At 40.9% G+C, this 15,000-nt stretch overlaps 1 long non-coding RNA gene and 1 pseudogene across 1 annotated transcript in view; both read right to left on the bottom strand.

Moving 5' to 3' along the window:
* LOC130357566 (uncharacterized) overlaps window positions 1-15,000 on the bottom strand; it is a 27,915-nt gene that overhangs the window by 10,106 nt on the left and 2,809 nt on the right. The gene's annotated exons all lie outside the window — the stretch shown is intronic.
* On the bottom strand, window positions 11,280-11,347 carry LOC130359733 (U6 spliceosomal RNA; annotated as a pseudogene).

Genomic DNA, 15,000 nt, shown 5'->3' with positions numbered 1-15,000 from the left:
TATGGCACTATATGGGCACTGATTATATGGGAATAGTATGGCACTATATGGGCACTGATTATATGGGAATAGTATGGCATTATATGGGAACTGATTATATGGGAACAGTATGGCACTATATGGGCACTGATTATATGGGAACAGTATGGCATTATATGGGCACTGATTATATGGGAACAGTATGGCATTATATGGGCACTGATTATATGGGAATAGTATGGCATTATATGGGCACTGATTATATGGGAGTAGTATGGCACTATATGGGCACTGATTATATGGGAATAGTATGGCCCTATATGGGCACTGATTATATGGGAATAGTATGGCACTATATGGGCACTGATTATATGGTAATAGTATGGCACTATATGGACACTGATTATATGGGAACAGTATGGCACTATATGGGCACTGATTATATGGGAACAGTATGGCATTATATGGGCACTGATTATATAGGAATAGTATGGCACTATATGGGCACTGATTATATGGGAAAAGTATGACACTATATGTGCACTGATTATATGGGAATAGTATGGCACTATATGGGCACTGATTATATAGGAATAGTATGGCACTATATGGGCACTGATTATATGGGAATAGTATGGCACTATATGGGCACTGATTATATGGGAAAAGTATGGCATTATATGTGCACTGATTATATGGGAATAGTATGGCACTATATGGGCACTGATTATATGGGAATAGTATGGCACTATATGGGCACTGATTATATGGGAATAGTATGGCACTATATGGGCACTGATTATATGGGAATAGTATGGGACTATATGGGCACTGATTATATGGGAACAGTATGGCATTATATGGGCACTGATTATATGGGAATAGTATGGCACTATATGGGCACTGATTATATGGGAATAGTATGGCACTATATGGGCACTGATTATATGGGAACAGTATGGCACTATATGGGCACTGATTATATGGGAATAGTATGGCACTATATGGGCACTGATTATATGGGAATAGTATGGCACTATATGGGCACTGATTATATGGGAACAGTATGGCATTATATGGGCACTGATCATATGGGAATAGTATGGCACTATATGGACACTGATTATATGGGAATAGTATGGCACTATATGGGCACTGATTATATGGGAATAGTATGGCACTATATAGGCACTGATTATATGGGAATAGTATGGCATTATATGGGCACTGATCATATGGGAATAGTATGGCACTATATGGACACTGATTATATGGGAATAGTATGGCACTATATGGGCAGTGATTATATGGGAATAGTATGGCACTATATAGGCACTGATTATATGGGAATAGTATGGCACTATATGGGCACTGATTATATGGGAATAGTATGGCACTATATGGGCACTGATTATATGGGAATAGTATGGCACTATATGGGCACTGATTATATGGGAATAGTATGGCACTATATGGGCACTGATTATATGAGAATATTATGGCACTATATGGGCACTGATTATATGAGAATAGTATGGCACTATATGGGCACTGATTATATGGGAATAGTATGGCACTATATGGGCACTGATTATATGGGAATAGTATGGCATTATATGGGAACTGATTATATGGGAATAGTATGGCACTATATGGGCACTGATTATATGGGAATAGTATAGCACTATATGGGCACTGATTATATGGTAACAGTATGGCATTATATATATATATGGGAATAGTATGGCACTATATGGGCACTGATTATATGGGAATAGTATGACACTATATGGGCACTGATTATATGGGAATAGTATGGCACTATATGGGAATAGTATGACACTATATGGGCACTGATTATATGGGAATAGTATGGCACTATATGGGAATAGTATGGCACTATATGGACACTGATTATATGGGAATAGTATGGCACTATATGGGAATAGTATGACACTATATGGGCACTGATTATATGGGAATAGTATGGCACTATATGAGAATAGTATGGCACTATATGGGCACTGATTATATGGGAATAGTATGGCACTATATGGGAATAGTATGGCACTATATGGGCACTGATTATATGGGAATAGTATGGCACTATATGGGAATAGTATGGCACTATATGGGCACTGATTATATGGGAATAGTATGGCACTATATGGGCACTGATTATATGGGAATAGTATGGCACTATATGGGCACTGATTATATGGGAATAGTATGGCACTATATGGACACTGATTATATGGGAATAGTATGGCACTATATGGGCACTGATTATATGGGAATAGTATGGCACTATATGGGCACTGGTTATATGGGAATAGTATGGCATTATATAGACACTGATTATATGGGAATAGTATGGCATTATATGGACACTGATTATATGGGAATAGTATGGCACTATATGGGCACTGATTATATGGGAATAGTATGGCACTATATGGGCAGTGATTATATGGGAATAGTATGGCACTATATGGATACTGATTATATGCGAATAGTATGGCACTATATGGGCACTGATTATATGGGAATAGTATGGCACTATATGGGCACTGATTATATGGGAATAGTATGGCACTATATGGACACTGATTATATGGGAATAGTATGGCACTATATGGGCACTGGTTATATGGGAATAGTATGGCACTATATGGGAACTGATTATATGGGAATAGTATGGCACTATATGGGCACTGATTATATGGGAATAGTATGGCACTATATGGGCACTGATTATATGGGAATAGTATGGCACCACATGGACACTGATTATATGGGAATAGTATGGCACTACATGGGCACTGATTATATGGGAATAGTATGGCACTATATGGGCACTGATTATATGGGAATAGTATGACACTATATGGGCACTGATTATATGGGAATAGTATGGCACTATATGGGAATAGTATGACACTATATGGGCACTGATTATATGGGAAGAGTATGGCATTATATGGGAATAGTATGGCACTATATGGGCACTGATTATATGGGAATAGTATGGCACTATATGGACACTGATGATGTGGGAATAGTATGGCACTATATGGGAATAGTATGACACTATATGGGCACTGATTATATGGGAATAGTATGGCACTATATGAGAATAGTATGGCACTATATGGGCACTGATTATATGGGAATAGTATGGCACTATATGGGAATAGTATGGCACTATATGGGCACTGATTATATGGGAATAGTATGGCACTATATGGGCACTGATTATATGGGAATAGTATGGCACTATATGGGCACTGATTATATGGGAATAGTATGGCACTATATGGACACTGATTGTATGGGAATAGTATGGCACTATATGGGCACTGATTATATGGGAATAGTATGGCACTATATGGGCACTGGTTATATGGGAATAGTATGGCATTATATAGACACTGATTATATGGGAATAGTATGGCATTATATGGACACTGATTATATGGGAATAGTATGGCACTATATGGGCACTGATTATATGGGAATAGTATGGCATTATATAGACACTTATTATATGGGAATAGTATGGCACCATATGGGCACTGATTATATGGGAATAGTATGGCACTATATGGGCACTGATTATATGGGAATAGTATGGCACTATATGGGCACTGATTATATGGGAATAGTATGGCACTATATGGGCAGTGATTATATGGGAATAGTATGGCACTATATGGGCACTGATTATATGGGAATAGTATGGCATTATATGGGCACTGATTATATGGGAATAGTATGGCACTATATGGGCACTGATTATATGGGAATAGTATGGCACTATATGGACACTGATTATATGGGAATAGTATGGCACTATATGGGCACTGATTATATGGGAATAGTATGGCACTATATGGACACTGATTATATGGGAATAGTATGGCACTATATGGGCACTGATTATATGGGAATAGTATGGCATTATATGGGCACTGATTATATGGGAATAGTATGGCACTATATGGGCACTGATTATATGGGAATAGTATGGCACTATATGGGCACTGATTATATGGGAATAGTATGGCACTATATGGGCACTGATTATATGGGAATAGTATGGCACTATATGGGCACTGATTATATGGGAATAGTATGGCACTATATGGGCACTGATTATATGGGAATAGTATGGCATTATATGGGCACTGATTATATGGGAACAGTATGGCACTATATGGGCACTGAATATATGGGAACAGTATGGCATTATATGGGCACTGATTATATGGGAACAGTATGGCACTATATGGGCACTGATTATATGGGAAAAGTATGACACTATATGTGCACTGATTATATGGGAATAGTATGGCACCATATGGGCACTGATTATATGGGAATAGTATGGCACTATATGGGCACTGATTATATGGGAATAGTATGGCACTATATGGGCACTGATTATATGGGAACAGTATGGCACTATATGGGCACTGATTATATGGGAAAAGTATGGCATTATATGTGCACTGATTATATGGGAATAGTATGGCACTATATGGGCACTGATTATATGGGAATAGTATGGCACTATATGGGCACTGATTATATGGGAATAGTATGGCACTATATGGGCACTGATTATATGGGAATAGTATGGCACTATATGGGCACTGATTATATGGGAATAGTATGGCACTATATGGGCACTGATTATATGGGAACAGTATGGCACTATATGGGCACTGATTATATGGGAATAGTATGGCACTATATGGGCACTGATTATATGGGAATAGTATGGCACTATATGGGCACTGATTATATGGGAACAGTATGGCATTATATGGGCACTGATTATATGGGAATAGTATGGCACTATATGGACACTGATTATATGGGAATAGTATGGCACTATATGGGCACTGATTATATGGGAATAGTATGGCACTATATAGGCACTGATTATATGGGAATAGTATGGCATTATATGGGCACTGATCATATGGGAATAGTATGGCACTATATGGACACTGATTATATGGGAATAGTATGGCACTATATGGGCAGTGATTATATGGGAATAGTATGGCACTATATAGGCACTGATTATATGGGAATAGTATGGCACTATATGGGCACTGATTATATGGGAATAGTATGGCACTATATGGGCACTGATTATATGGGAATAGTATGGCACTATATGGGCACTGATTATATGAGAATATTATGGCACTATATGGGCACTGATTATATGAGAATAGTATGGCACTATATGGGCACTGATTATATGGGAATAGTATGGCACTATATGGGCACTGATTATATGGGAATAGTATGGCATTATATGGGAACTGATTATATGGGAATAGTATGGCACTATATGGGCACTGATTATATGGGAATAGTATAGCACTATATGGGCACTGATTATATGGTAACAGTATGGCATTATATATATATATATGGGAATAGTATGGCACTATATGGGAATAGTATGACACTATATGGGCACTGATTATATGGGAATAGTATGGCACTATATGGGAATAGTATGGCACTATATGGACACTGATTATATGGGAATAGTATGGCACTATATGGGAATAGTATGACACTATATGGACACTGATTATATGGGAATAGTATGGCACTATATGGGAATAGTATGACACTATATGGGCACTGATTATATGGGAATAGTATGGCACTATATGAGAATAGTATGACACTATATGGGCACTGATTATATGGGAATAGTATGGCACTATATGGGAATAGTATGGCACTATATGGGCACTGATTATATGGGAATAGTATGGCACTATATGGGAATAGTATGGCACTATATGGGCACTGATTATATGGGAATAGTATGGCACTATATGGGCACTGATTATATGGGAATAGTATGGCACTATATGGGCACTGATTATATGGGAATAGTATGGCACTATATGGACACTGATTATATGGGAATAGTATGGCACTATATGGGCACTGATTATATGGGAATAGTATGGCACTATATGGGCACTGGTTATATGGGAATAGTATGGCATTATATAGACACTGATTATATGGGAATAGTATGGCATTATATGGACACTGATTATATGGGAATAGTATGGCACTATATGGGCACTGATTATATGGGAATAGTATGGCATTATATAGACACTTATTATATGGGAATAGTATGGCACCATATGGGCACTGATTATATGGGAATAGTATGGCACTATATGGGCAGTGAATATATGGGAATAGTATGGCACTATATGGGCACTGATTATATGGAAATAGTATGGCACTATATGGGCAGTGAATATATGGGAATAGTATGGCACTATATGGGCACTGATTATATGCGAATAGTATGGCACTATATGGGCACTGATTATATGGGAATAGTATGGCACTATATGGGCACTGATTATATGGGAATAGTATGGCACTATATGGACACTGATTATATGGGAATAGTATGGCACTATATGGGCACTGGTTATATGGGAAAAGTTTGGCACTATATGGGAATAGTATGGCACTATATGGGCACTGATTATATGGGAATAGTATGGCACTATATGGACACTGATTATATGGGAATAGTATGGCACTATATGGGAATAGTATGACACTATATGGGCACTGATTATATGGGAATAGTATGGCACTATATGAGAATAGTATGGCACTATATGGGCACTGATTATATGGGAATAGTATGGCACTATATGGGCACTGATTATATGGGAATAGTATGGCACTATATGGGCACTGATTATATGGGAATAGTATGGCACTATATGGACACTGATTATATGGGAATAGTATGGCACTATATGGGCACTGATTATATGGGAATAGTATGGCACTATATGGGCACTGGTTATATGGGAATAGTATGGCATTATATAGACACTGATTATATGGGAATAGTATGGCATTATATGGACACTGATTATATGGGAATAGTATGGCACTATATGGGCACTGATTATATGGGAATAGTATGGCATTATATAGACACTTATTATATGGGAATAGTATGGCACCATATGGGCACTGATTATATGGGAATAGTATGGCACTATATGGACACTGATTATATGGGAATAGTATGGCATTATATAGACACTGATTATATGGGAATATTATGGCACTATATGGGCACTGATTATATGGGAATAGTATGGCACTATATGGGCACTGATTATATGGGAATAGTATGGCACTATACGGGCACTGATTATATGGGAATAGTATGGCATTATATGGACACTGATTATATGGGAATAGTATGGCACTATATGGACACTGATTATATGGGAATAGTGTGGCACCATATAGGCACTGATTATATGGGAATAGTGTGGCACTATATGGGCAGTGATTATATGGGAACAGTATGGCACTATATGGGCAGTGATTATATGGGAGTAGTATGGCACTATATGGGCAGTGATTATATGGGAATAGTATGGCACTATATGGGCACTGATTATATGGGAATAGTATGGCACTATATGGGCACTGATTATATGGGAATAGTATGGCACTATATGGGCAGTGATTATATGGGAATAGTATGGCACTATATGGGCACTGATTATATGGGAATAGTATGGCACTATATGGGCAGTGATTATATGGGAATAGTATGGCACTATATAGGCACTGATTATATGGGAATAGTATGGCACTATATGGGCAGTGATTATATGGGAATAGTATGGCACTATATGGGCACTGATTATATGGGAATAGTATGGCACTATATGGGCACTGATTATATGGGAATAGTATGGCATTATATGGGCAGTATTTGGCGGTATTATAGATGTGCTGGAATATAACTCATATGTGATGTTACTAGAAATCCCGGACCCCATAAATGACATGACGTTCCGCTCGTTCTGGTTCTGCGCTCGGTAAGTAATGTGGTAATTTTCCGGGAATCTCCATGTCTGCTGCATGAGATCAATGAGAGGAGAATCACATAGAGGAGCAGCGACTATCGACCCACTAAATGCTTCCTGAGGAGGATCTCAGGGGGGCGGCCGTACTACAGGGCAACAATCCCGACATTAATAATGGATCCGGCTTTTTCCTGCCGCGTCCACATTACTATATATACAATATACACATTACTATATACACAATATACACATTACTATATATACAATATACACATTACTATATATACAATATACACATTACTATATATACAATATACACATTACTATATATACAATATACACATTACTATATATACAATATACACATTACTATATACAACATACACATTACTATATATACAATATACACATTACTATATACACAATATACACATTACTATATATACAATATACACATTACTATATACAACATACACATTACTATATATACAATATACACATTACTATATATACAGTATACACATTACTATATATACAATATACACAATATACACATTACTATATACAATATACACGACTGTTGAGACCCAATTAGCTCCTAGCAGGCTATAACTCCCCCTCCCCCTTATTACTATAATTAATTAAATAATAACTGACACAACAACAATTTAACTTTTCCGTGGGTGGGGATCGGCCACAGCTTTATTTATAAAATTACTTATATAAATAACAATTTAACTGTAACAAAGACACCGATTGGCTTCTTACCAACCCGAGAGGTGCTGCCACACTGTCCTGTGTGGAGGTCTACCCCGGGTTGACCCCGCTTTCACCGTCTTCTTACCGCCACGGAGGAGACCAGTTAGCCCTACACTGGGCTCCGACCCCCACCCAAGAGATACTGGATAGCCAACACCTGGGGCCACCTCCAGCCCCCCAGCACACCCAACACATTTCCTCTCCAGGAAATCCGCCCAACACTTTTCCTCTCCAGGAAATCCGCCCAACACTTTTCCTCTCCAGGAAATCCGCTCAATACATTTCCTCTCCAGGAAATCCGCTCAATACATTTCCTCTCCAGGAAATCCACCCAACACTTTTCCTCTCCAGGAAATCAGAGGTACCTGCCGCCAGGACCATTTTTTATTTTTTTTTATTTATTTTTTTTTAAATTAAATAACTCGTGTGAACTCCACTCTCAGACTCGCCCATACAGCGAAGAGTGCCGCAGCACTCGTACCACCTTGTGGAAAGCCGCTCTCAAAACAAAAACACATATGGGAAACATCAAACTGGGCAAAAATAGCAACACAACATGCAGATCGCCCGCGCCCCATGCACAGCGCTACCCTCTCCGGAAACCCAGCCACCTCCGCCGGCCCCGATACAAAAAAAAAAAAAAAAAAAAAAAAAAAAAAAGCAAATCCCGAACTCACAAAAAACCTCATCCTATCAAAGAAAAGCCAAAACCCAAAACAGACAAAAAAAACCTGGAACTGAATAATCGGGGGCGGGGAGCAAAAGAAAAAAGGGGAGGGGCCCCACCACCGCCCAGGCAACAATAGGAGGACAATGGAAAAAACAGTCATCCGCGGACCCTCATGCAGCACAAGCTGCGTGACCCCGATCGCCTAAGCAGTCTCGGACCGACGGGCCTTTTTTTTTTTTTTTTTTTTTTTTTTTCGTGAAACCACAAGATAGGTACCCAAAAACACAGACACCCAAGTCCCATGGAAGGGGACGAGGAGAAAAGAAGTGCCCCATCCACATAGCCCCGAAAAAAGCTAGCGCAAAACCTCGGATCAGAGAAAACTACGCAAAAGCGACAACCAAAAAAAAACCCGACCCGCAGCTGCCGCCAAGCGACCCAAAAACTGATAGGTAAAACCGGTCGCCGACAGCAAGGCCACCCACTCACGGGCCCAGCCCCTAGGTATACACCAACCGCAAAGCAGAAAAGAAAACACCCCCGCCATGTGCCATGCGGCAACCGCACCCCACTGGATCGCAGCACAGCGGGAAAGCCACCCAATTTTTTTTTTTTTTTTTTTTTTCCTTTTTTTTTAATTAGCAGGTGATTCACATGAACAGGTGAAGATACCCAGCGTCACATACTAAGAATGTTATTTGGATTCACGGAGAACACAGTCCAAATCTCGAACCTCCTTAGAGAGGTGACACAGCAGTTAACGTCCGTTAACACAACCTATTAAAACGAAATAGGAAATCAAACATCAGAGCCTCGTAAGGTTACCACAAGGGGCATTCCAGGTATGAAAAACAAATCCCCTATCCACAGACCATTTGGAACCTCCGGGACCCTCCTCGGCTGTAGACATCCCGGCCTCCACACAAACACCAACCACTCGCAAGCGCCTTACCGTGAGTCGCAGGACCCACCAAAGCGGACCAAGAAATACACCACTCTGCACAATGACACATGGGCCAGCCACACAAGCAAACCTTCCAACTCCACCCAAGGGAGCAACCTCCGGAACCACTGCCAGAGAAAACGGGACAAAGCATCAACACCCAGTACCGACCCCAAGGAGCATAGCCCCAAAATAACTCGTAACTCCAAACAGCGAAGAACTGGGTGCAACAAACCGAGCACAGGAAGAAAGCCGAAAAAGAGATAATAGCAGAGACAACGCCCCGAATGTCAGACCGACAACACACCACGATCACTCAAATCACACCCTAGAAAAGAAGAAAAGTATCACCAAATTAGAGCGCAACCAAGCGCAAAAGAGTCCTCTTGAGTCTGGCGCCTTAGACCGCTCGGCCATGTTTTAGGGGCCACGCCAACCCACACAGTACCGTTACAATTCTAGAACATGAGCTGCCGAAGCAAGCACCCAAAGTCCCACAACCAATACCAAGGGAAAAGCGCATACAAAACCCAAGCATGGCAGGAACCCCCCGACTACTAAGACCCAGGGGTAAACCACCCCGCAGCACCACTGGGAAAACCAAACACCACACCAACAACCAACCAAACCAGCCACATCTGAGAACAGAGCAAGCTCCCCGTGAGCCGCAACCGGGGACTGAAAGCAGGCCTGTACAACTCACGAAAAACCCCATGCAACTGAAACGTCAGCCCTTAGCGCACCCGGGGCACATATGCAGGGGCACAGACACCACACACCCTCGGCAGCCAGAGACAACCTGCAGGAAAAAACTCCGCCCAGAACCATAGTCCCCGTGTAACATTCAGTAAATTAGCAAGGACCGGAACCAGGGCACCTACAAGCCCAGAGGAAACCAAAAACAGAGAATTTTTTTTTTTTTTTTTTTTTTTTTTATTTATTTATTTATTTATTTTTTAACTTTTGAACGCAATCACTCCCTAACCACAGGAAAGCAGAAGACCAACACCAACGCGGCATGCAGAAGCCATGCTAATCTTTACTGTATCGTTCCAATTATAACATACGTGCTGCCGAAGCGAGCACAAAATATGGAACACTTCATAAAGTTGCATGTCAGCCTTGCAGCAATAAACCACACCCCAACAAGCGTAGAGCACTGGAGAATCACCCTCCGGAATACCACCACGAAAAGAACTCACAAGGGTGGACAAACGGCTACTCAAGCAAAACCTACCCACTGAAGACTCAAGCAAAATCTACCCACCGCCACATCAGCTAAAGCACCCAGCACAACATACAGGAGTCGGAGCGGAGAGAGACTACAACCAAGATGGAGAGATAAACCAAACAAAGGGGGAGAAAACCAAAAGAAACAAAACCGTAACTCGGTGGCAACCATTGATCCAGGATAAGGAACAAGCCTCGGGAGCGAAGTCCGCCAAAACCCCGGCCACCCAGAGTTTAAGGCCAAAAGATCACTCACCCAAGTGCACACCGCGCAAGATGAAACCCTACCAAAGCACCCCGTCAAGAAGAGACTTACCCAACTCACCACCAGAGACCAAAACAGACATACATCCATATCCGAGACCCAAACACAACAAACACACGGGAACAAAAGGACGAACACTAAACAGAACGTAGCCATAAGCACACAAACCGGGGAAGGCGCCAAGCCCCACAGCAGAACACTCACCAATTCCAGAAGATGGAGAAGCACAACAGCTGGAGGGACCACTACACCACTGCCGCAGGCATGGGACAAGGCACGCTGGAGACCGCCGGGTAGCAGGCACTCGGCCGCCGCCCGAAACGGTGCTGAAAACCATGCCGGGAAACCAACAGTAGAGGACTCCGAGGCACTGTATGAGGCAGAGGAGGATGAGGGAGAACCACTGCGGGAAGAACCGAAACACCTACTCCCTGCAGGTGAGCAGAAGGTCCAAAAATAAATAAATAAAAACGCCGCCTCTCAGGGCCAGAGCGAGAGCGGCGACGAATAAGTCTATGCTCCCATCCGGCCCAAGAGGGGGAAGAGCAACATGAAATCAGGGGAGCACTCCCTACCCCTCCACGGGGGGCACTGGAGAGGCAGGAGGAAGAAGGACAGCAGCGGCAGCAGGGGGGGGGGGGGGGGGGAAGGGACGGGGAGGTGATGGGGAGGCGGGGGGGCCGTGGCTGCAAGGATATGGGGAGCACTAGAAAAGCAGGGGGAGATAGGGGGGGGGGGCGCTAGTGTGGTGGGGCTAAGGAGCTGGGTAAATGAGTGGGGACGATATGAGGGCTCATACAGCTTGCGCCGTGATCTGAAGTCGTCCGTGGTACCAGCGTCATTTTGATCAGATGATGAGATCACTGTTTATACATATTTACAGTACAAAAAGCGATCAAAAACACGCTAATTAGGACTGTGAAATATATTTATTCAATTATTTATATTTGTAGCTATTTATGTATTGTATTTATTTAATAATTTTTTATATTTTTTTATTTTTTTTTATTTTTTTTATATTTTTCATTTTTTTATTTTTTTGTATTAAATTATCTTTTTTATTTATTTTTATTTTATTTTTATTTATTTTTTATTTTATTTATTTATTTTTTTTTATTATTTTTTTTTTTTTATTTTTTTTTATTTTTTATTTTTTGCACATACGCCATAGACGGAGCGCTTCAATTGATGATATATTGTTATATTTCGGACATGTACGCACGTGGCGATACCACATATGTGTGTGTTTGTTACAATATACAGTACTTAATATATGTGCACACACACACATATATATATATATATATATATATATATATATACATATACACACATACATACATATATACATATATACACACATACACATATACACATATACACATACATATATACATATATACATACATACATAACATACAAACTTTTATTGAAAGGGTTAAACTTAACTGTTGAAATCTTTATTATTTTTCATGGCAACGATCAGTGCTAACAACGATCGATTGCTCAAGCCTGAATTTCAGGCTTGTAGCAATCAATCACGAGCGGACGCGCAGGAGGCAGGTGAGTGACCCTCCTGCGGCGTCCCAGCTGATCGGGACATCGCGATTTTATCGCGATGGTCCCGATCAGCCCGACTGAGCAGCCGGGATGCATGTAATGTCACTTTCAGACGCGGCGATCAACCTTGATCGCCACGTCTAAAGACGCAATGCCGGACATCTGCCCGACCGGCGATGTCCGGCATAGCATGAGTCCTGGTTGCTAATAGCAACCGGGACTCACGGCTATGATGCGCGCTCGCCGTAGGAGCGCGCATTACAGCTGGGGACACGCAAATGGACGTTAATAAACGTCCATTTGCGCAAGAAAAAAGGGGAGGTTAAGCCAGCAGCAGCCACCCAGGGGCCGCCCCCTCCAGAGACGGAGGGGACAACAGGGGAAGGGGACAACAGGGGGGGAGGGGACAACAGGGGGGGGGGGACAACAGGGGGGGGGGGGACAACAGGGGGTGGACAAGAAGGAAACCAGAGCATGCTCATAAGGAGCACGCCTGGGGAGAGGGATCAAGGTACAGGCAGGGGAGAGGGCAAAAGGAGCGGGTGGGACAGGCCACACAGGGACTACAGGGGAAAGGAGAGCGGGACTGAGGAGAGGTCCGCCAGCCTCCCGAACCCAACACCGGCGCAACAGGAGGGGAGGCCAGCTCAGCCACAAGCGAGCATGCCAGCCCTCACCCTCCTGCTCCATCCGGGCCATAAATAAGGGGCAGTAACATACCAACCAGCAGACAAAACTCTGGGTCCTGGGCAGATTGAGGGGGGAAGGGAGGCACCACAGCTATAAATACCCAGGGGAGGGCCTCTGAAAGCCTGGGAAACTATTGAACCCCTGATTGGTGCACTCCTTCCCCCCCCCACCCATGGGACATACCACTATAGCCACTGGCAAGTTTTACAGGTGGGGGAGGGGGCTAAAACATTGCCTGTATATTTCTTAACCCCTTACTGCTCACCAGTCAGGGGGCAAGCTAGTTATGCACAGCTTGCCCCACCAATTACTATATATACAATATACACATTACTATATACACAATATACACATTACTATATATACAGTATACACAATACTATATACACAATATATACATTACTATATATACAATATACACATTACTATATATACAGTATACACATTACCATATACAACATACACATTACTATATATACAATATACACAATACTATATACACAATATATACATTACTATATACAATATACACATTACCATATATACAATATACACATTACTATATACAATATACACATTACTATATACAATATACACATTACTATATATACAGTATACACATTACCATATACAACATACACATTTCTATATATGCAATATACACATTACTATATATACAATATACACATTACTATATATACAATATACACATTACTATATACAATATACACATTACTATATATACAATATACACATTACTATATACAATATACACATTACTATATACAATATACACATTACTATATACAATATACACATTACTATATACAATATACACATTACTATATATACAATATACACATTACTATATATACAATATACACATTACTATATACAATATACACATTACCATATATACAATATACACATTACTATATATACAATATACACATTACTATATATACAATATACACATTACTATATATACAATATT

Source organism: Hyla sarda, chromosome 2, assembly GCF_029499605.1.
Source record: "Hyla sarda isolate aHylSar1 chromosome 2, aHylSar1.hap1, whole genome shotgun sequence".
In the NCBI taxonomy this organism is placed as follows: Eukaryota; Metazoa; Chordata; class Amphibia; order Anura; family Hylidae; genus Hyla; species Hyla sarda.
The sequence above is the reverse complement of the archived record's forward strand: the minus strand, read 5'-3'. Positions and strand labels throughout refer to the sequence as shown.